The 25365-nt window shown below is 39.3% G+C and overlaps 1 protein-coding gene across 1 annotated transcript in view; it reads left to right on the top strand.

The window, feature by feature from the left end:
• Positions 1 to 25365, top strand: part of Slc9a9 (solute carrier family 9 member A9) — a 538630-nt gene that overhangs the window by 44786 nt on the left and 468479 nt on the right. The window lies entirely within an intron of this gene.

The raw sequence follows: 25365 nt of genomic DNA, 5'->3' as shown, positions 1-25365 counted from the left end.
CTGGATTTTCTCTGTGATTTTTGGACTTCTGATTTGGGGAATGAGAATCCTTTGGCTTGAGTTATATGGAACATATTGTGTTATTTTTCAGCTCAACATTGTAGACAGGCTCACCCCGCAGATAGACTCATTTTTTTCCCATCATCTTTGCAGGACCCTACTTGTATTTGACAGGAGTACAATAGTCACTATATGTCAAGGGGGTTCTTTTTAAAGGAAAGTTTACAAGAGAGCCGCATGAAGCCGATAAGTCCAAATACCAGCAGAATTATATAATATTGGGATGGCTTTTGGGTCGATACACTGTAGAATGAGGACTTTTTTTCTCCATGTATTTTATTGGTTGTGCCACTGAGCTCTAAGTCAAACTGTAGAGACTCTGACTCGCAGCGCATCATAAAGCAAAACGTGGTCCAAAATGATGAAGCCCATCCAATTCATTTATAATCCTATAGAATACATTAAAGCTCCACTATAGAAAAAAATGTCCAAGTGCTTGCTATGACCATGATGATGTAGATGTCTTAAATTGTCTGTTACAGCCAACTCTACCCAGGGCTTTTACTGCAGACATCTGCTAAAGCTATAACACAAGAAACTGATGCGGAGCACACCCCATCCATGCCTCTAGCCTTCTCTCATGCAGTGTTTAGTGCCTGCCAGTGGAAAGCTGGGGAGGTGTCAGGAAGTGTCTTCCTGCAAACCTGAACGCAAGGAGATTTGTTGTTGTTGTTGTTGTTGAATGCTTTGCTAAATTTTTGGGTTCAGACTAGAGCAACTCAATTTACACTATATGAAAATATTAAACACTATCAAGGCAGAGAAGATGCTAAAGATGTTAGCACCTGAAGGTGGAGGCTTGCAAGAATGTAGAGGGGGAGGCTTATCAAATCTAGACACCTAAGTGGTCTTTAAATTATGTGTTGAGAGATGCCGTGTACCTGATTCTTCACAAAGCATGTTCTGGAGGGGCTTTTCTGATCTGTGAGTATGTCATAGCTTCCTATTCAAATTTCAAAACTGGCAAGGACCTTAAAGGCTTATGTAATCAAAGCCCCTCACTCTGAAGCTGATTCATCTTGAAAGACTAATTAATTAGGTAATTCTTAGATCTCTGAGAGACAGGGCTATGACCAAGACAAGACTCAGAACTTCAGTTCCTCACACAACAGGTCTTGCCCCTGCCCCCTCCTCTTCTAGAAGTTTCATCCCGGTACATTGAACCTGTATACTGACAGAGGTTTATGAGATATGTGGCCTCTCAACAAATGTCAGGTGCTTTATAGCACAAATTGATTTTAGCAGTTTTATCAAACAGGGATTTGAAATTCATAACAGATGCAAATTTTAAACTATTAGAAAATAGTAAATTATGGAATAATCATTTTTCATGATTATCTTGTTTCCTTTGTACAACTGATTTTAAATATATTTACATGAACTTATTTTTATTATATACTTTCACTATTATGAAATAGATAATTGTTTTTTTCTTGGGAAATTTTATCCATTCATTCACTTATCTACCTAACCATTAACTTATTTTTGCAATACTGGGGATTCAATCCAGGGCCTCATGTATGCTAGGCAAGTGCTCTACCACCAAGCTACATCCCCATCCCTTTTTTTTTTTTTTTTAAAGACAAAGTCTCACTATGTTGCCCAGGCTGGCCTTAAATTTGTGATCCTTCTGCCTTAGCCTCCAGAGTAGCTGAGATTGCAGGTGTGCACCATAAGCCTAGATTTTCATGGGTGTCTTAATATCTCTAAGGAAAAAAGAAACAATACATGTGTGTGTGTGTGTGTGTGTGTGTGTGTGTGTGTGTTGTATACAACTGCTTACTTATAAATATGTCAATTTAAGGGATCTAGTAATTTTCATGTCTTAGAATTCAGAACTCTTAATTGAATTTAAGTGTTCATCAACAATTTTAAATGGAGTGTGCTTTGAATAAAAGTGTTGTCTTGAGAAAACTCAGAAGCATGTCTTTGTTTGTGCTGGGTATAATAAATAAGAAGAGCAAAAATGTATAGGGTGCCTTTCAAGTGTGGGTCATGAGATTAAAGTGTATAGGGGAGAGAACATAAGCATTTCAGAATCTTATCTAGAAAGAGAAGGGACATCATTGAGGAGATTGAGCTTCAACAAGGACAGGCTGATACTGCAGGAAGGCCACTTTGCTGGTCATGTGGAAGAGGACTTTTAGTGTTGGGCAGAGATGTCAGAGAGGGGACCATTTTTTTTTTATTAGTTGCTCAAAACATTACAATAATATTGACATATCATATATCACACATTTAATTCAAATGGGGATTAATTCTTATTTTTTCCATGTGTACAAATTGCAGGATCACATTGGTTATACAGCCACGTTTATATATACTGCCATACTAATGTCTGTTGTATTCTGCTGCTGATGGGATTAATTGAGTGGTAATTGAAGGCAGGTGGGGTGTGGCTGGAAGAGGTGGGCATTGGGGGCGTGGCTATGGGGTATACTTTTGTATATGGTGAGTGGAGTCTCTCTCTCTGCTTCCTGATCACCTTGTGAGCTGCTTCCCTCTGCCACACTCTTCTGCCATGATGTTCAGCTTCACCTTGAGCCCCAAGGAATGGAGCCTGCTGTCTGTGGATTGAGACCTCTGAAACCATGAGCCCCAAGTAAACTTTTCCTTCTCTGCAGTGGTTCTGATTGAGTCCTTTCATTACAGTGGTGAGAAAGCTAACTAAAACATATACCATGCCCTTTTTAAAAGTAATTTACAGGGATTATCTCATTTCATTCTCAAAATAATCCTATTAAAAAGATATTACTTATTACCATCATTTAACAGATGAGACAACTGAGTTTCAGAGAGAATAACACAGTGGGCAGTAATAGAGTGGGGATTAGTAATTAAATAGTCTGGCTCCTGAGTGAAATTCTTAATGCCAAAATAACTGTGCTTTGCTTTTGTTTGTTGAACATTCCCATTAAAAAGTAAAATTATGTTCATTAGTCAATATTCAGTAACATGCCACGTGCTTCTTCCTTAGCCCAGCAGGAGTTGTCAGAGATGTGGGAGATTTTTATCCAGGAATTTCACATTTCTAGGGGTGGGAAGAGAAGCCTGTTTTTATGCAGATGTCCTCTTACTTGCATGAATTGGGCAGGAGGAAGGGAGGGCTCAGGATGTTCCTGAGACTGAACCCTGGGAGAGTGACTTCTTGGAGGAAGTGATCCTGGTGAGTCACTTAGTGGAGAAGGAGAAGGCTGTCTAATTTTGCATGCCAAGCACCTTGGTTCTGATGGGTGTGGAGAGTCTTGTGCAAGGTTTCAGGTCAGAGGGTGGGTTTCACATCGCTTCGTGGTCTCAGAGGATGTGGGTTCTGAATGTTGCAGTCAGCCAAAAGAAGGCCAGGAAGTCCCAAATCAGAAAGTAAGAATGGGAAGGCCATGAAGGTGAGGACTGCATCTGATTAGACCACAGGCTGGCTCTAGAGTAGGGCTCAGGTGCTTTATAGGAGTTAAAATTCTTTCTTTCTTTCTTTCTTTCTTTCTTTCTTTCTTTCTTTCTTTCTTTCTTTCTTTCTTTCTTTCTTTCTTTCTTTCTTTCTTTCTTTTTTTTTTTTTAATTAATTGAATTGATTGAACCCAGGGACACTTAACTACTGAGCCACATCCCCAGCCCTTTTTAGTTTTCATTTTGAGACAGGGCCTTGCTAAGTTGATTAGGGCCTCCAGGAGTTGCTAAGATTGGCTTTGAACTTGTGATCCTTCTGACTCAGCCTCCCAAGCTGTTTAGATTACAGGCATGTACCACTGGGCCTGGCTAGGAATTAAAATTCTTGGATTCATTTGAATGGGTTCTTAATTAGGTTTATTAACTCAATATCATTTCTGAAATTAGATATAAACTATCTTTTACATTACATGGGAAAGTTTAATAATATCCCTTTGGCAATAATATTAAAAAAAACCCACTTTTTTTGTTTTGTTTTTTAAGGATGAACTGTTCTTAAAAAAATTCAACCACCTTATAGTATCATCCCACATTTTATTGCTTAAGGAATATTATCTTAACTATATCACTGTTTGTTTGTTTGTTTGTTTTTAAAATAGGTATTTGAAATATTTCTGTATTTAGCTCCTCCACTTTAGAGAGCTGTTCCTTTACCTTTAACCCTACATCTACCTACACACCATGCAAGTGACAATGACAACTTATACATTTTGTCCTAAAAGTCATTAGTATCTCTGAAATGCTTCTTTTTCAAGAGCAATGAGAACAGTTATTCTTTTAGTTTCTCCATTAATGGAAAATTAGAACAAATTCCACAATATAAAAACTATTCAGAGAAAGAACCATGAATCTAAATGATCCAACAAGGGGGTGTTAATTTTAAAGAAGAGTCATTCTTTAGATTTCCTCCCTGTGCCAGACACTGACCTAAGCTTTCTACATGTGTTATCTCATTGTATTGTCATAATACCCTCATGGGGCAAGCACTACTAAAAGGCTGAGACTTGCCAAAAGTTACACAGCAGGTAATTGGTGGCCCATGGCTGAGCCAGTGGACTTCAGAAAACACATTCATAGGACCTCCACATCCTCCTTCCCTCATAACATGACAATTTACACTCCCTGCAGTATTTTTCAGTTAATAATTATACCTGCCTGATAAAAATAAGTCTTCAAAAATTTCAGATATTTGCATTTATGATTATGGCTAGCAGTCACACAAAAAAACCTATATATTTAACTGTGAACATAATTGTAAAGAAGAAATGTCTTTTCTTACTGACATTTTGGTAGGAATGGTTTGAATCTATTTTACTTCTTCAAATTGCTAGACTCCTAGAAACCTGCTTAGGAAAACCTGGATTTATAAACATGAGCTTGTTCACATCATTCATGTCAACATCTTCAGGACTGTTGATCTTCTGTTTGGGTTCCTTAATACCACACTACAGATGCTGTGCCCAACACCCATAGTGTCCTCTGGCCACTATGCCTGCTTACCTGGGGACCTTCCGACCCAAGTGACCTTGGCACTGCCTCTGGATCTACTGTTGCTCTGTTGTTAACTAGGAGAAGGGATGGCGAGGCTCAGTACCTAGAGCTGGTTTCTAAACCTGGAAGAAGGAACACAGTGTAGTCCAGAACTCAAACCTGAAGGTACTATATTATTAGGTGGAGGCTAAGTCATACCTCAGTGCCTTAAGATCTAACCTTGACCAAGAACAAATTACAACTGGTTCTTACCCCAGCAGAAACTCTAAGAGGGTGCATAGAAGGACTTCAGGGAGGCAGAGGAACACCTTCACGTCCCTGTGGGTTTTTCTTGGGAGAGACTCTGCATAGATTCCACCATTGCATCAGATTCTCCAGGGAGTTAACAAAGCAGAGAAGTTGCATGTGTTTCAAGAGCCTAGGCCAAGACATAGTCAGAACAGGGAAGATTTTATGTATCTCCATATTTAGTTACAACTAAAGGCTTCTCTCAAGGTGGCCATCAAGTTTGGAATTATGCACACTATTTTTTTTAAATCATGGATTATAAGGTAATAGCAGTATGCTATATATTATGTATTTATCTGTGTTCCCAGCCTTGGGGCCATCCAGTATATATTTCAAGAGTGGAAGGACTGGGTTGTAGGTCTACGAATAAATATTTGATTTTACAAAATAACTCCAAGTTGTTTTCTGAAGCAGTAGTACCAAAATTTCCTCTTAACTTTTTGGCAATGTAATAGGCATAAAATAAAATTATATTATGGTCTTTAGTTGTATTTCTCTGATTAGTAATTAAGTTGCTTATACTTTTGTATGATATCTTTCCAAACTTCCTTTTTTATTAAATTGCTTTATCCATTGCTTCATTAATTTGCCAGAGTTCTTTATATGCTACAAGTTTGTGTCTTATACTTTGTAGTCAAACTTGCAAATATTTTCTCTTATGGTTAGCATTTTTTAATCTTTGTTTAATAAGTCCTTCTCTACCTGAGAGAAAGATTTTCTTCTTAACTCTTAAAGTTTTGCCCTTCTCAGTAAGTCCATGTGCTAGACTGATTTTTGTATATGATTGAAAGTAGACATCCCATTATTTTTTTTCTTTAATGAATAGCCAATTATCTCAATACTATTTGTTGCCTGGTTTTGCGTTTCCCTAGGATTTTCTGCAGTGTGTTGTGGTTTCTGTTTCTAGACCCTTAATTCCATTCAGTTGGTCTGTATCTCTACCAATACCACACTGTTGCTATGTGGCTTTATAATGGGTCTTTATAACTTATAGGGAAGGACATAAAGGATACTTATCTTCTTTTGAGGTATGTTGTCTATTATTAGTTCTTTACTCTCATATAATTTTACTCCAATACATACATTTATGAGTATATGAATTTTTAAAAAGATATGTTCTTAAATTCTTTGTTTATATTCATATACGTCAGCACTGTTTCTAAGTGTTTTCCTTAGGGACCCACATGCACATGAGCAAGAGGAGACATATAGGAGGTTATTTGTAGCAGCACTATTCACAATGGTAAAAACTTGTAAATAACTCAGACTCCATTAGCAGGAAAATAAATAAATAAATTCTCATAACATTATGATGCAAAGGTAAAAAAATAAAATAGTCACCTATGACAACATACATAAATATCAGAAGCAAAGTCTAAAAAAAAAAAAGTCTAAAATCAATGTATCAGATTCTCTAAAGCACCTGTAGGGTGACATCACTTTATACTGCTCACAAAGGACCATGATTAAATAAGATCATTTAAGCATACATACAGGTAGGTTTGAAGGTGTAAATGCATGTGTGGGGTAAGTAAGGGGACTAAAAACACAAAATTCAGTGATGTGATTATTTCTGAGGAGAAGCTAAGGAAACAGGATGGAAGGAAACACAGAGCAGAGATAAGTTATTGATAACGTTCTGGTTTGTGGGTTGCGGTGTTTTTCCAGTTATTCAATATATTATTATAATAACTTATATCTTCTTTATAATCTTTTGCATGGATCAATTATGTTAAAAGGAAAATAAAAGGAACAACCAGTACAAGGAGGAATTTAATAGATTTGAAAAACTCTGCTTGATTGTGCTGCTTATTTCCCTTCCTGGGAAACTCTGATTCTTCTATTGTTTTTCTCTGTTGGATTTTAAGAAGAACAACTTATTGGCAGGCAGCGGAGACAGACCTGCCAAGAGCAGATTTGCCAATATCCCCAGGTTAGCGCTTATCAACCCCACACCCCTCTTTTCTTCCTCTCTAGTCTTCCACCCATCTTTTCTCTTTTGTTTTTCCCTCTCCCAGCCCCTCCCTCCCTCCCATGTTTTGCTTACTGCCCCTTGAGACTGTGTCTGGGCTACTGCTATGGGTGACTCCATTTTCCATTGGCAGAGCTGGGGAGGCCCAAGCCTCCTTTGTGCATTCATTTACTCCCTGGATTCTGAGCTGGCAGGAGTAGCTGTCACCGGTGTCCAAGAGAAAAATAAAAATTCTGCTTCCCAGACACAGCCAAAGAAGACAAAAAATAACCTCTAATCTATCAAGAACAGCTTCAGCTGCTTAGCAGTGTGGCTTCTCGGGTCCATATCATAGTGTGCAGAGGCTGGGCTTCTGGCAGCAGAGAGGAGAATGAAGTTTATGGGGAAAGGAACAAAAGGCCGGATGGAGAAGGCTGTGGAGAAATCAGAGATGTAGTTTGGAGGTAAAAGAGGGAAGGCGTTGGAGCCCTGTGAGTTTGTACATTATTCATCGGCCCAGTCCCCTGCAGAAACCTGGGCAAGGTTGGGGATAAGAATGACTAGACAGGACAGACAACCAAGAAACAAGCTCTCAGGGAGTTGAAACAGGAAGCAAATAAAACCTGACTCCAAGTTAGGAGGAGAAATGTTGAAGAATGATAGGTAAGATTGTGGAGGTGCACAAAGAGAAATGTCTGACAATGAAAGAGAAGTGTAGGAGTAATGGAAAGGAGCTCTATTCCAAAAAGAAATTACCTGAAGAGTTTTACTATTGCACAGTCTATCCTAAGGATTCCAACTATTGGATTCCTTAAAATATATATATATATATATATTTTAGTGTAGATGGACACAACTCAATGCCTTTATTTTTATGTGGTGCTGAGGATGGAACCTGGGTCCTGCCCGTGCTAGGCGAGCACTCTGCCACTGAGCCACAATCCCAGCCCTGGATTCCTTTTCAATGAACATTCATGTCTTAGAAGTACACTGTTCACCTTCACTCTCTTCCACCCTTAGATGGAAAATTGAATATTTTTTTCTCAATTTGACCAAAGTTTGAGGGAAGAACTACAATAAATGTGACACAGTGCACATGCATGCACACATGCATACTCACAAACACACACACACACACCCCTCTCAGATAACTGGTATTCTCCCTTATTTATTTTTACCTTTTATCTATTGCTATATAACTAAGTGCCCCAAGACTTAATGTCTTAGGATAACAACCATTTTATTAGTTCGTAATTCTGTGGTTTAGGAATTTAAGCTGGCCTCCTCTGGGCAGTTCTGTGGTTTTCATCTGGGGTCACTCATGTGACCATAGTCACCTGGTGATCTGATTGGAATTGAATGCTCTAAAATAGGCTCACTCACCTGGGACGGTTGATTTCCACTTTTGGCTGATTGCTCTGGGTAGGCACAGGTGGGATGATTCATCTCACTCCATGGAGCCTTAGGTTCCCCAGTAGGCTGGCTGAGGCCTCCATAACCATTAAGCATCAAGTCAGCATTTCAAGATGGTGGGAACAGAAATGCCTCAGGGGCCCAGTCCCAGAAGGCAGGTGATCTCACTTACTACATTGTGTTAGTCAAACTACGACAAAGGCAGCTGATATCCAAAACATAGGGAACCAGGTTTCAGCTTTTGCTAGGAAACATGATAAAAGTATGATAAAAGGGGATGCACACAGGGATGGGAAGAATTATTATGCTGTCTGAGTTAGTGCACGCTGCTATAACAAAGTACCATAGACTGAGTGGCTTATAAACAACAAAACTGTCTCACAGCTCTGGAAACTGATGGTTCAAGATCAGTATGTCAGTCTGGCCAGGTTCTGGGTGAGGGCCTCTCTCAGGATTGCAGGTGGCTCACTTCTTTTTGTATCTTCCCATCATGGAAAGAAGGTGAGAGAGCTCTTTGGGGCCCATACAAGGGCACTACTCCAAATTATAAGGATAGGCCCCACCTCTTACTACCATCATCTGTGGGGTTAAGATTGCTATATACAAATTTGGGGGAGACACAAAGAACCATTGCAATGCAGGGTCCATCTTTGCAAAGAATCTTCCATGAGAATGTGCTACAAATCCCTTCAGAAATATCAAGGTCAGAGTTTTCATTAAAATATACAACTCAGTCCGGTTGTGGTGCTGCTTGCCTGCAATCCAAGAGGCTCAGGAGGCCGAGGCATGAGGATTCCAAGTTCAAAGTTAGCTTCAGCAATTTAGTGAGGCTCTGTGTCAAAATAAAATTTTAAAAAGGGGGCTGGGGATGTGGCTCAGTGGTTAAGCACCCATGGGTTTAATCCTCAGTATCAAAGAAAGAAAGAAAATAGTACTTAGAGCAGGGTATGGTGGCACATGGCTATAAATAATCCCAGCTACTCTGGAGACTGAGACAGGAGGATTGCAAGTTTAAGACCAGCCTAAGTAACTTAGTGAGACCCTGATTCAAATTAAAATAAGAAGGGATGGGGATGTAGCTCAGTGGTAGGGCACTTGCTAAGCATGTGGCTGGGGTTCAATCCCCAGTACTGCACGAGAAGAAATAAGACCCAGAACTTGGTGTGAGACTAATGGCTATGCAAGTAAGACATGATAGAGAATCAAGCTAGCCATAAAGGGGTTGACACTGGCCTCTTCCAGGAGACTTCTTAGAATTCCAGAACCAGTATACAATGAATTCCTGTCCTGATGATGTAAGTGACTTATTAAGAAGTGTTCTGTAAGGTTCTATGTTTGGATGTAAGTGTTTGTGGAAAGTGTATATAAAGCTCAAAGAAGTTGAGTTAAAGAGCAGGACTCTCTAAGTTTTGAATGCTGCCCAAACAAGAGGCATTTGTGGAAAATTGTCCCCCACTCAGCCATGCTAGGGAAAATTTTATTTGAAAATTGCTTTTTTTTTTACTACCAGCTGTGCAGAGAATGAGGAGATGAGGGTAAGGCGGCAGAAACTCTCAATGCAGCAGCATCTCTGCTGGCAGGCTCTTCCATGGTGCATTTGCCTTCTCAGGAGCTTTGCATCAAGCCTGGTTTGCATCCATGCTCTTCTGGCTGGTGGTGGCACTTTGGAAGAGGGTAGAGCTTTAGGGATGGGGAGGGCTTGATCTTAGGAGCCTATTCACTTTGCTTGAGCAGTTTGAGAAGCAAGTTTGGATGTGAATCTGTAGGCTGTAGGGAATTACATGGGGGATTTACACTTTTAATAACTTACTCTGACTAGGATGTGAAAACCAATGTAAGGAAGTCAAGGCAGGAAGCAAGAGAACAGCTAGGAGGTGATGGAAGTTTGACCTGGAGGCTGCTTGGCTGGGTTGAGAGCCATTTCAGTGATAGAACAGTGATTGTCTATCAGATTCAGAAAGAGAAAGAATGACTATCATTTTCTGGCTTCAACCGTATGTATTGTGGATCTGACTGTCAAATTCAACCCAACGTGAATCTCTTGTGCCATCTTGTTTCATCCTGGTGTTTCCTACTAGGCTTAACTTCTTAGTTATCATCCCCATGCTTTTACTATGGGTCAATAACTACATTGCCAAGTGAATAAATGAATTGATGAGTAGATTCAGGCACTCACTGCTTGTTCTTTCATTGGAAAAGAGAGAGTAACAATAACAAAAGTTACACGAGCTGGATTTTCAGGTTAATTCTCTGTGCTTGATCTGAACTGGCCTCTGAACTGGCCTCTTGTTCCTTTTTTTTTTTTTTTTTTTTTTTTGGCATCAGGCTTGAACTCAGGGTCACTCAACCACTGAGCACATCCCCAACCCTATTTTGTATATTATTTAGTGTCTCACTGTTGCTGAGGCTGACTTTGAACTCGAAATTCTCCTGTCTTGGCTTCCCAAACCGCTGGAATTACAGGTGTGCACCACTGTTTTTGCCTTAATTTAATCTTTACAATAAACATCCAAGATACATATTTCTGTTGTCCCCACCTTTTTTTAAAAAAGTGACATGCCCAAGGCTAAGTCTCAGATTGTTTTAAGTAACTTTTCCAAAATATGATTAATCTGAGAGTTTGTAGTTAAGTTGCCCTTGCAACTTAAATCACATTATTAGAACTTTAACACATCAGCATCGGGAGCCTGTTAGAAATGCAGAGTCTTGGGCTATACCCCAGACCTCCTGAGTCCTGCATATTAACAAGAGCCCTAGGTGATCAATAGGTAGGCATGCTAAAATTTGCTTATGCTGCTCTCCCAAACCTAGTAGAGAGATTTAACCCCGGATACTTAGGATTTACTAAGGATGGCCTATAGGGATGGAGATAATTGAACCAACACAATCTGTATTCTCCAGGCATCACTGAAATTAAACCAAATCAATGAATTTTATAATTCATATCCACCAGACTTACATGGAACATGCCTGGATCAAATATTGTATGTGTCTCATGTAAAAGGCAACTGGCAGAATGGTAAGTCTGGCTCACAGAACAATCACATAGAAAATGTTCCGCGTTCTGGTCTAAGGATTTTAGCACTTCAAGTGTGGGAGGTGCTCAACCTGATTTAGCAATTATGCTCTGATGTCATTAAATTAAAATGGCCCCAATAAAAGGAATAGAAGTCAATCTTAACTGCAGCTCGGAGATGTTTTATTGCTCTATTTCAGAGTTACTTACTAATCCCCAGTGCTTGAGAGGTATCTATAAAGAAAGTTCCCATAGTCAAGCTGCATTATCAACAGAATCATGAATAGGAATGATGACATCATTGCTTTAGCACTCAGGAGCAAGTGTAACCTTGAAGGTCACTGCTGTTGGTGAGAAGTACCTAAAATCTTTTAATTTCATAGGATTCTTTATCATTTGCCCACTGGTTACACCTCCTTCCTTTAAAATTTAAAATGTTGGGCTGGAGATGTGGCTCAAGCGGTAGCGCGCTCTCCTGGCATGTGTGCAGCCCGGGTTCGATCCTCAGCACCAAATACAAACTGAGATGTTGTGTCCGCTGAAAACTAAAAAATAAATATTAGAATTCTCTCTCTCTCTCTTAAAAAAATATAAAAATTTAAAATACAATTTCAACACTTTTCTGAATTTGTTATCATTTTGATTGCAATTTTCTTGGAACCTCTATTCTAGTGCAGATTATTAAATTTTTTTCACATTGTATCCAAGATACCATGTCACTTGTTCTCTCTCCTCAAGAAAGCTCTATACCGTACAAGAAATATTAACTGTGACAATGACAGTTACTCACATTCATTGAACATTTACATTGTTTCACTTGTATGCTGTGAGCACTTTTACTTTAAACCCACCTTTAAAAATTTTTCTCAAAAATAAGACAATATATTCATTTTTATAATAAAATTGTCTCCAATTTGCTTCCTTAAAACAACTCTCTGATTTTTCATTAGAATATTAAAGAGGTTGTCAAAGTACTTTTATAGATATTCTTATTTGTAAAATAAGAGTCTTGCCAAACATTTATTAACTTACATTAGAAACTTAGGGATCCCAAGAAAGAATATAGAATGTACAATGCAAAGAGTGAACCCTAATGTACAGTATGAGTTTTAGCTAATAATAAAATATTGATATTGACTTACAAATTGTGAAAAATGTATCACACTAATACAAGATGTTAATAATAGGGAAATAAGAGGGTAGATGGGGACATATTTTGAGTACTTTCTGCTCCATTTTTCTGTAAACCTGAAACTGCTCAAAACAATAATGTCTATTAGCTTAAAATAGAATGTGCACATTATATTTTACTCATTTTCTTTCATAGCAAGTAGAGTTTTTTAGATATTTCCTATGGCCCTATTGGTCCAATATCAGGTAGAAATTGGAGAGCCTTAATCTCTATCTAAATGGAGGACTCTCATTCTTTGAATAGTGAACCCCCAGAGCTCTTTCAGATTATTCTAGTGGTGGCATCTTGCTTGGCCTGTTTTCTACACTTCATCTCTGGCCTTGAATCCAGCTTCCTAAGACTCTCACTAGAATCTGAACTCTATAAGGCTGTTGAGAAACTTTCCATCCAATTTCATATATGTGGTGGCTCCTTTCCCAACTCCTTTAGAATATGAGTTATAAGTACCATGCTTTCTAATGGTACATGTCTAACCTTATTTCCTTTGTTTTGCAGAATGGCTATTAGTCCACTTAAGGTCTTGCCTCTCTTCAAGTATCCAAACTACCCTATTGATAAAGTCATGAGTGGATAAAAGCTTTGTAAGAGAGCAGTGCTATTATATTGTCAATCTCCAATTAACTGTCATTCTATAATTACATTTCTGAAGAAAATTTTCTTCTACATTATGACCACAGTATCTTCATTATAATTGTTTTAATTGCACTAAATATCTTCTTCCTTCCAAATACTAACCATAATATCATCACCTATTACTAACTAGTTCTTTCTGTCCAAGTCTTACTTGCTATTTCTATTTCAAAGTTTACTTATGGATTAGTTTGGGCTGTCTTCTTTGTAGGCACATCCAAAGATTGCAATATATGTAGATAAATTGCTTACATGATTGTGAAGGTGTTACTTTTAATTTGCAGCAAAATTGTAGCTATTCTGGATTGCAAATTTAAGGCCTCCACAGAAATCGATGACCTGATTACTTAACAAGTTCTCCACTGCACTTCTCAGGGCTAAATACAATTACAACCTTATCCTAACAGAGAAAAATTAAGAGTTTAGGAAAAGATAAACATTATCCTCTAAGAGTGGGAAGTAAATGGAGATTCATTTGAGAGAATGTAAGCAGTTGTGCTGTTCCACACATGCTCTACGAAATCACTTCTTTTCAAAATGGCCTCACTTCTTTTATTGGAAGGGAACTCTCTCATGTTATAAATATGGAACAAAAGGTACTTTCTTCATAGCTCTTGAACCCCTTCACGAAGTGCTGTCACGTGGGTCATCCTATTTGCATTTCCCAACAGCTAAATGAGATGGGCAGGGTCAGGAATTATCCTGCTTTATGAATAAACTGAGAATAAGAAAACTGAGGTTAAGTGATTTTATCAAATACTGTTATTTAATATTGGTCAAATCTGAGAATAATATATTTCTTCTAATTCCTGGATCTCTGCAAATGCTTTTTATACTTGGTTAAGGGCATACCCACCCTTGAAGCTCACTCCCCTGTTAATCATTCAAAACAAGTAAGGCTTGTGACCTATGACAGATGTGACATATTATAATAGGATATTATATATGTGTATGTATCCATATACATATCTACACACTCATGCATATACATAGCACTTTCAATTTTTTATTGAGTCTTAAAAAATATGTGATTTCAGTTGCCCATCAAGTCAGCTGGGATATGAAATTTCGCCCCCAAAGACGTTGCTGAGCGAGATCCATACATAAACATAAATCCAGGTGAAGTTGTTTAGGACACTGGAAACACAACTTAATGTTACTGAAAGAGTCTAATGCTGGTACTAGTGCTCTGTTCACAGAAGTATGGAGAACTGAGTTTAGGTACTTGAGAGGAAATTACATGCACAGAGTATGCAAGCCAACCAACATTAACTTGCTGAATTGCAAGCCAAATTATACTTTTCAGGAGCTGTGTCTGAAATCTTTTCTTAGACTCAACTGATCTATTACTTTCACTGATATGCAGTTTAGCTTGACTACTTCCATTGAATAGTTTTTTTTTTTTTCTGGTAAGGAAATTGGTTTTCCTGTTGGAAAAAATAGTACAGAAACCTCCCTTAAGGTTTCTCTCTTTTTCTTTCTAAATTTAACTAATTTTCCACATATCCTATTAGGAAAATACAGTTTCTTTTAAAGTTTTATTTTTTTACATAGTTGCCAGATGATTTCCAGCCTTCCTTTTTTTCCTTCCTCTTTGTATCCCAAAGGGACCAGCGTAGTTAGGCACTGATATACAGTTCCCCGAACTATTCTTTGCTTCTACCACCTTGCCAAATTGAAAAATTCCAGCATTCAGAAATACTTGTGGGATTTTTGTTTTAAATTCCCACAAAATGAAAGAAGCTCTCCTTAAACATTGAGTGTTCACAGCTGTTTAGATGCTTTAAAACAAGTTTTGAGTGGTGTTAATACTCTTCAGATAATTTAGCTATGAGCACATACCACAGTTTTATTATAATCTTGCTCCAAGCAGAAGCCAAAGAGCTACAAACAGCGCCATCTGCAGGCTATTCTGGCCTGTGAGCCCCATGCTGCTGGGTTGGGAGGAACAAGTACACCAACTGAGAACAAGAGTTCAGAAATAAATGTTCATGGTGATTTGAGAAAATCACTTATGTCTGTTAAATATAGTTTTACAATCAGGCTCAAATTTTGTAGAATGGAATATGGTCAGTTATTCAGCATTCCATTTTTAATTGCATTTCACAAAAGTATCAGTGTCAATAGTTTGAAAATAATATTAATTAAATTAATTATGACTGCTTCACCACAGAGAATTTGAGAAAGTAGTGCTCAGGGAGATCCATTCAAAGATTTTCACTTGTAAAGGCATTTCACATAGGAAAAGAGAATAATTAGAAAATCAATTTTAGATAATAGTGTTTTAAAAGTTTCGTTAAAAGTTCATGAGATAGATAACTAATTTCTCAGGACAAATCTTAATTCCATTAATATTATCAGAAAATTAAGCATTTTTAAGGAATGGAATTATTTTTTCCTAGAAGGAGATTTTCAATGAAAAATGATTTTGACTCAGATAAACTTTGATTCACATTTTCTTTTACTGGAGTTGGGAAAAAGAAGGGAGCAGGTTGGCACCTAGTATGTGGGGAACTACCTTCCCTCCTGCCTGGAACCTTCACCTTCTCTGGGTGTCAGTTTAAATGAAAATGCCTGCTTTCCAGGAAGGACCAGTAGACCTGGGTTTCAGGCCTGATCTCTGTGCTAGTCCCCAACACCAGGCTGGTGTTTCTGAGAAAGAATGGGGCTAGGGAACAGGCCACAAATGCCCTTTGGTGACCATGTTTGCTCCCCTGAAGACCCAGATTAATGTATCTTTTCACCAGATAGATTTTCACATCCTGAATATTGTGAATTGTCTCCCCCACAAACTTAATTTTTATATTGAGATTATTATTACTCACTCTGATAAGTGAGTTTACAAAAAGTCTTACGATCAAAAGTGTTCAAAATTTACAGTCTCTCTAAAATAACAAACATATGTCGAGATACATTTTCCTCCATTGAAACAGCATTCTCACCACAGTTACAGGTAAAATGCATTCATGTTGAAAGGAAAATAAAAGATTGCTTTAGAACATTACTTGGGATGAAAAGAATTCTGATCCCTAAATAGTCCCCTCTTTGTAGGTGCTCTCTGGTCTTTTTTTTAACATCAAATAATATTTATGGGCCTTTTTAGATTTAAATTTGAGCCTTTTTTCTCTAATTAGCCAGTTTATATAAATCCACCAGTCTGCAGGAGAAATCATAGTTATGGAAAATAGCTTTTATTTTAAATGGTGCATTACTCGTTCTCTCTCTTTTAAAGAAAGGGGGAAGAAAATATTGCAAATTATATTTCTTAAAATGGAAGAGTTGGCTTTTCAGTGCTTTAACATTTGTATCCATTATCTGCTTTGCAGTGTAGGTTTATTTTAATATTTCCCCTGTAGTCTACAACTGCACTGTTCAAGTCGATCAAATCACTGTTAAGAACACAATATGGAGGGGTTAATGCCCTTCAGAGGAAAAACTTTACCATTGGCTCAGAGATTGAGAGCTCTCTTAATAATGACCTTTCTACCCCCTCCCTTTTAGGGTAGAAATAATAGTTTGTCGTATGTGTACTAAAATCCTGTCAAACTGCCAATAGTTGAAATAAACGTACATTTTGAGAAAGCTGAAACCAATAGTAAATTAGGCCCAAAAATTGTGATTTAGACTTAAAGAGCACACATTTACATTTTGAGGATGAAAATTTTTATGTAGAACACTATAAGGATGTGTACCTCTCAGTGTTCCAAGGATTTACATATAAACTAGATCTGTAGCATAAAACAAGATGACTATGTTTCTAGCCCTCTCACACCCACTGAGCTGAAGGCAGATTTTAACTGTGTTTAAAGACACCACAGCGTGTTATTCTAAGTTTAAAGCTCAAGATCATTTCAAAGTTGAGATTTTCTTTGCCTTATTGGAAAGAAAAGTGAGAACTTAAGAAAAAAAAATAACCAATAATCACATGCAAAAAGCCATTTTGGTGAAATTATTTGTGGATTTCAGACTCGGACAAACCCTAAATGTGGAGAACAGAGTGTGGATTCTATTAAAGTGGATGTTAGGCAGGAGGGGACAGCTGTCACCATCTAGGAAGCTGAAACTCCCCTCCAACATCAACAGGAGGAACTGATCCTGCAGGGTAGATGGCCCACCAGCTATAGCGTTTGTTTTGTGCCCTCTGGTGGGAAAATGTGTAAACCACAGTTTCAACAGTTCCCAGCCAATTCCATAAAGCTTGCTGTTTCTTATCTCTGGGTTTCAGGTAACAATCAAACTTCAACTTCAGGGGAAATAGATGACATCTTCTTGAGACAGAGGGAGTTACCTTGGGTATCAGCTAATTCAATCTCCTAATTTTACCCAGAGATGACAAATGATTCAGTGAGGCTTAAAAGGAGTGATCTATGCATTAGTCAGTTCTCCTGTGTTAATTGAGAACCTACTAAGTGCCATTAGTCAATTCTCCTGTGTCCCATGGAAGGTATTAATTGAGTACCTACTGAGTGCCTGACAGTAAGTCATCATTTCATTTAATCTCATTGACTGAGCTTATTGTAATGCTTTTGCTCTTCATTTTCCCTGTTCCTTGAAGATGTTTCCAGGCCCAAATTCATATCGACAGCCTACTGATATTAAGACTCTGAGTATATTATTTCTCAGCGTCTTTCAGAGAGAGGCTGTTGGGCGGCAAAATAATCAGGGGTGTGTCGGGGTTCCACCCCCATTCTCCCTCAGGTTAGTGAGACCAGAACCCTGAGGTCTGGGGCCCATCCCACAGTTGGTGGTAGGAACGGGGAACCCAACTCCAGGCCACCTATTCATGGGCTAGTTGGAGACAAAGGTCCATGGTGTAGAGTCACATTGGGACTAGGGAAGCCAGGAAAGCTGAGGAGAAAATGCACCAAGAAGGCAGTTGATCCCTCATGGATAAGTGACAGGGTCCCAGAAGAGGCTGGAAACTCACTGGCATTTCTGACCAGCCTTCTGGTGGGCTCATGAGGATATTGCTAGGTCAGTTTGAAAGACTCAGAGTATGTAAAAGGTAAACAGGTATAAGATATGAAAGCTTTAGAATTAGAAGATGTTACAATAATTACATGGTTCTGCTTTTGGTTTTTAAAAAATTGTCTCAATTTTTTCTTTTTTTTTTTTTTAAGTATTTTACGTAATACTAAGAGCTAACATGGGTGACCTCTTACATATTGTGTTCTAATAACGTCACATTTATTAAACTGTTCCATTCTCACACACACCTTATGAAGTAGGTAGTGTTTTGTTCTCAGTTTACCAATGAAGAGACAGAAGCCCAGAGAGAGAAGGACATGCCAAAGGTCACATGTCCAGGCAATAGGGAGAGCTGGGATTTGAACCACTGAGGTGGTCAGTCCTCAACCTGTGTTCCTAACCAGTACCTAAAACCTACGTGCTGGTAGGTAAATCCCTGGCTCAACTTAAAAAATAAAACACATGCTGGAACCCGTGAAGGCTCCTCCCCTGTGCCTTTTCCAGATGTTTTTCCTAGTTGAGTCCATAGGTCCCAACAGGCTACGATGGGTCCATAGGTGGTATTATCTTGCCAGGTTTAAAATCTCCCTATTGTACTGACTTACATGAATGTTACCTAGAAGTTTACTAGTTGATTATTGATTGAGGCCAACAAAATGAAATTTTTGCCTTCTCTTTCTTGTTGTCTAATTTGTGGGCATTACCTCATTCTGAAACAAACAAGCCTTAATTTTTTCAATTATACTTGCATTTGAAAAACTTCTAGGCTCTAGTAGTCACTCATCAGTTAGTAAACTAATCACCATCCTAAGGACAAGGATGAAGACAGAGAAACAAACAATGGCTTGTAGTAGCTCATGAGAGCTAATGGTTAACATTTTAGGAATATTGTAAATTAATTTTGTATATTATCATTTAATTTTGTATATGAGAAAACAAGGTTAATAAGTACTAAAAACTTCACTTTCTGATTTTTTTGGCTGCATTTTATTACCATATTCTTGAAGATACACACACACATACATATACATATATGTATGTGTGTGTGTTGTACCTGCAGGCTAGAAATACAGTGTAAGGATGTGTTACTGAGCATCTCTTCCCAACCCCAGGTTTAGAGACCTCCACATTAGCAGATTGAAATTGGTCACTCTGTAATTATTTACTCCATGGAAATCAACAAATGCTACAAAATGGGGCTTTTCTGCCAAACAACTAGTCATTCAACATTCAGCAGAACCCCATTAGTTTTAATGAAGATTAGTATACAAAATAGAATTTTGGCTCTAATAATTTGAAGAGCACATACCTTCAAAATTGAAAAAATAAATAAATAAATCTGAACAAATGAAACAAATAACAAACCTCACCATGTTTCCCAGCAATGGTGAAGAGTTATCCATCCTTGAACACAGCTAAAATGAACCCCATTTGGTTCTCTGGACTTTACACATGGAGACACAGATTTGATACCGAGCCTGTGAAATTGGAGCCAGCCAGGTGGGATCACTTGGGGGCAGTAGAGTATGTGAGGGTTCCAGTCCCACCTCTGTGATCAGTTTTCCACAAACTGGACTTGGAGCCACCACTAAGCTTGCTAATCTGCACCTCAAAAATACACTCAAGTCTCCTTTATTTGGGTGAATAGGCATCTGCAGCATTTAATCAATGGTGCTTATGGGCTGTGATGATGGTTAGTTCCTTCCAGGACTGGTTTTCACTTTAGATAATAACTCGGCAGACAAATTGCTCAGGAGCATCCCTGTAATTCTGGGCTTACAGAATGAATTACACATGATTTAACCTGGAATTTGAGGCCATGGACTAGAACCTTCCTTCTCAGATATGAGTATTTGAACACATTTAAATCCTCAATCCCTGGTTTACCAGAAATAAGTTTCTTGAATTTTTTTCTAGAACTAAATTTTTTTTTTTTCTGTTTTGCCCCTTTGATATGCTGGGTGCCTGAAACTAAAGCTCCTTCCCTGGAATCCTGTCCAATTCCAGGAGGCTTCAGAGGACCGGGAGACAAGGGGCAGGGCCTCTGGTGCTAGGAGCTTCTTGGGCACCCTGGGGTCACAGAGATGCAGTAGTCTGGACTTCAGTTCCATGTTCACTTCTGTCCTGGCACAAAGCCCCTCTGGGGTTGCCAACAGTCTGGGCCACATCTGTGCCACTCGTGGTCCCAAGGGGAAACATTCTGCTGCCCACCATGCCCCCATGCACACAGATGCATCCCAGGCTGCTCTGCCTGGATTCATGGTCCAGCTGTGGCTCTGACCAGCCTTGGGCATTTCCTCTTCCTCTTCTGCCCAGTCTGCAGGGGGTCCTGGAAAGGAGGCAGCATCTTCCTCCTCATGGATTCAGGAACAGGATGTAGTCACTCCTCCACCCCTTGATAAATGAGGAGAGGAAGAAAAATAAGTCCCCCACTGCTGCCTCCAAGGGATAATGGAAACCACTGGCATTCTTTTCTCCTCATTATGCCCACAGCAAGAAACCCAGCAAGGGACAGAAATAGGAGCAGGAAGAAAATCACCAGCGACAAATCCACTCTGAAGGTCCTGGAATTCCCAGTTATGACCAAGAAGCTTCCTGAAGCCTACACTGCAGTGGGGAGGTGTAGTGTAGAGAACTTGTCCCCATTCAGCCTCTCTAGCTGTCCTTGAGCTCCAGGATCCTTCTCCCATGTCACCTGCTCAGAGACCAGGGTGTCCTCTGTGTGCGGTCTAATAACAATGTCATCCATCTGGAGAGGTGAGCTTTGCTCAATCAGTGTAGGTAGCTGAGTCATGATGCCATCCAAAATGTCACAGGGAAGAACTGCACCTCAGCACAATTGTCCCCTGATGAACATTGGCTCCATTTAGAGACCGCATTTCTCCCTGGTCCCCACAGGGGCTGGCAGTGGGCACAGTTCAGCTTGTCCTGAGAAGCCCTGGCAGCTGCTGCTCGCTGGTGCTCTGAAGCCGGCTCCAGGAAGACCATGCTCCAAGGAGACATTTCCTCTTCTGCATTTTGAGCTGATCATTGCCAATTTGACAAGTGAAAAGCAGTATCTTCTTGTAGTTTTCACCTACATTTCTTTTCTGGGGAAGATGAAGCCTCTTTAAATTCATGTCAGTGCCATTTATATTTCCTTTTAGTGAGTAACTTTCTTTACATCTTTTGCCTTTTTTCTTTTTTTGCCGGGGTGGGGGGGTGGTGGGCAGATACCAGGAATTGAACTCAGGGGCACTCGACCACTGAGCCCCATCTCCAGCCCTATTTTGTATCTTATTTAGAGACAGAGTCTCACCGAGTTGCTTAGCCCCTCGTTTTTGCTGAGGCTGGCTTTGAACATGTGATTCTCCTGCCTCAGCCTTCTGAACCACTTGGATTACAGGTGTGTGCCACACCTGGCTTGCCTTTTTCTTTCTTTCTTTTTTTCTTTTTTTTTTTTTTATGGTGCTGGGGATTGAACTCAGAACCTTGTGCATGGAAGGTACAAGTACTCTACCAACTGAGCTCTATCCTCAGCCCCCCTTTTTCTTATTGAGTTGTAGGGACTCAACACATTACTGATCTGAGTCCTTTGTGAAATGAGTTGCAACTGTTTTGCCCAGTTTGTCATTTGTTTATCATGAGTTTCTTTAGGAATAATTTTTTTCCCATATGATCAATGATATCCATTCTTGGTTTTGCAGAATTTAGGACTACCTTAGGCTTTTCTCAGTTAGAATTAAAATTTGAAATTTTCTTCATTTTCTGCTTGTTCATACTTGGATTACTTATTTGCCTTAGTATTAAGGTCATGATATAACGCTCTAACCTTACATGCCACTGCCACCACCACCAGACACACTTCCATAGGATTATCACCTACTTACTCCTATGGGAGTATTTGTTGAATAACCCATCTCTTTCCCACTAACTCAGAATGCCCTCTGTCACCTTCCAAGTTCACACATCTATCTGGATCCATCCTGAATGGGTCCAGATAGATACCCATACCTTCTATTTTATTAATTTCCTATCGTTTTAGTACTAGTTCCTTACTATCTTAATTATGCTTATATTAAGTATGTTTTAATATCTAATAGGCAATTGTCTTTTCCTTTTATTTCCCCCAGACATTTTTTTCTGACTATTCTTGCTTCTTTACAAAATTAACTTGGGATTCACCTGTATAAAGTATCCCCCAAATCATCTATAGGCACTTCTATTGAGATTTACAGATCAACTTGTAGAGAATTCATATATATATGAGGTTGAATCCTCCTATTCAAGAAGTATGAGATGATGTAAGCAATTTATTGTGAATAATAAAGTATCAATGGAAGGGAACTATTTATATTTTTATACAGTTATAATGAATTCCAGGCTTCATCTGCATTCATACTTATTGCGTTGAGATACACCATCTCTTTCATGGGAACTACAGTTGCAGGGATCTCCCTAGGAATTCCACCCACCACCCACCTATCTTATCTCTGCCCTCAAAGGGGCTGTTCTACATGTGAAAATCATTCCCCTTGCATCACACTGGGGGGCTGGGCCCGGGTTGCAGCCAGAGCATATGCTTTTATTTATCTGACTCAGATTGCTGTACTTCATTGACCTTTTCTCTGAGTTCTGCCTTTTCAGATCAGTATTGGCCTAACTTGCTGCTATATTTTTATATGATTGTATGAAATTTTTATTCATGGACTCACATGGAATTACAAGTTAGCATAGCTTCTTAGAGATTTGGGGGCCAAAGGCTGCTCTTAGTAGCACCAAGAAAGCATTTGGAAGAGGGTGTAAAAGAAACAGTTCTCATGTTTTCTTGTATTTTTCTCCTGATTATGTTTTGTTTCAAAGGAATGCCTTAGGGGCTGAAGAATAAAACATGAAATAGACTGGGCCAGTATCCACAAGTGAACTCGATATGGGCTTGTCTCCACTTACGTTAACATAGGTGAGGGTTGCGTGAACCCGCCCCCCTCCCTGGGGGCTTGCAGCAAGAGGAGTGAGGCCTCCTGGTGTAGGAAAAGCCTGATGCAGAAAGGAATCCAGAGCAAGTTGAGGTTGTTGATGTTGTTGAGGTTGTAGTAAGGGTTGAAGAAAACACTCAGGTATTTTAAGATTATAAAATACATTATTTTTTTAAACCTCATCAGCTCCTTATTTCATCTCTAAATACTAGTAGTAACAATATTAACTATTCACTATGTGTCTGTTAAGTAGTTTACCTACATGTTCTCTTTGAATTCAGAAAACTCTATGATATCTTTTCTTCTCACTCTACAGATGAAGAAATCAAACTTTAGAAATGCTATATAACTGTGTTGCTCTGACAAAATACCTAAGAAAAACAACTTACATTTAATTTTGCTTCACGGTTTGTTTTAGGTAGCTTTTCCTTGTTGTGATTAGAACCCTGGCAAGAATAATTTAGAAGAGGAAAAGTTTATCAGGGGAGTGTCAGAGGTGTCAGTGCATAGACGGTGACTCCATTGCTCTGGGTGCAAGATAAGGCTACACATCATACGGGGAGAGCCGAGTGGAGGGAAGCTGCTCAGTTCAGGGCTGGGTCAGAAAGTAGAGAGAGAGAGGGGAGGAGGTGGGTGGAAAGGAAAAAGAAGGGGCTGCCGAGCAGATGCACCCTTCCTGGGTATGCTCCAGTGACCCACCTCCTCCAGCTACGCCCCATCTGCCTACAGTCACCACCCAGTCTGTCACTTAAAACTAGAATGGACTAATTCAGTAACACTAACACTTAATCCAATAAGTTCCCCTCCAAATATTCCTGCATTAAAAGAAGCTTCTGGGGGGCATCTCCTCTCCAAACTGTAACATGATTTCAGAGGTTTTAGTTCATGGTCGGCTTGCTCCATTGCCATGGGCCCGGAGTGAGGCGGAGCATCATGGAGGAAGGGCGTGGTGAGGCAAAGCTACTCACTTCATGACAGCCAGAAAGCAGAGAGGAAGAGAGAGAGAAAGAGAGGAAGGGGCTGGGGACGAGATACAGTCCCTGAGGACTATGTCATGCTCTCAAGGACCTACTCCCTTCAAGTAGGCCTTGGCCTCTAGAGTTTCCTCCACCTTTGCTGCATTGGGAACCAAGCCTTCAACACATCAGTGTTTGGTGGACATTCCAGACCCAAACCGTAGCAATAACTCAGCTGAGGCCATGCAGATAGTATATAAGAGAACCTGAATGGAAATGTCATCTCTGAACAAGCAGGCCGGGCTACATCTTTCATAGTGGACTAAAATACCTGTTCTTAGCTCTTTGCTTTAATACAAAATATTTGTCAAAGTGATAAAGTATGAACTTTGATACCAACTGTTGCACAGTGACAGGAGTCTAATCTTGTTTAAATAAATAGCATTGGAGTATCAGAATTGGAAACTTTTCCAAGAAATCCCACTTCTCCATTTCACCACATTTTACTGTGTGAGGACATGTACACAGCACATTAATATGCCATACTCATCGCTGGTACATAGGACTGCATGTCTGGGTAGCCACTCTGTCTGGGATCTGTGTGTTGTTTTTTTTAACTCTGAAAGCTGTTGGGTTTCTTAAACCAGTTCTTCCAGTGTTTAGAAGAGCTCTAATATTCTATAAGAAGGGCTATGAATGTAGCTCAGTGGCAGAGCATTTGCCTACCATGCACATACCCCTGGGTTCAATCCCCAGCACGACAAAACCAACACCAATGTCTTGAAGGAAGGATTCTCTTACTATAGTCACACACTCAGGGCAATGTGATACATCTAATTCCAATGGAGTCATCTTTCATTCCCTTTAAAATATAGAACTATCTCAATGTCCATAATTTGGGAATTAAACGCAGTGCAGGTTGTTGTGAAGATTGGGTAAAGTGACTCATGTGACATTCTTAAAACACTGTGAGATGCATAGCTCCCCCAATGCATGGCATT

This window comes from Urocitellus parryii, chromosome 2 (assembly GCF_045843805.1).
Source record: "Urocitellus parryii isolate mUroPar1 chromosome 2, mUroPar1.hap1, whole genome shotgun sequence".
NCBI lineage: Eukaryota > Metazoa > Chordata > Mammalia > Rodentia > Sciuridae > Urocitellus > Urocitellus parryii.
Note: the sequence above shows the minus strand (reverse complement) of the source record. Positions and strands in the feature narration are given on the sequence as shown.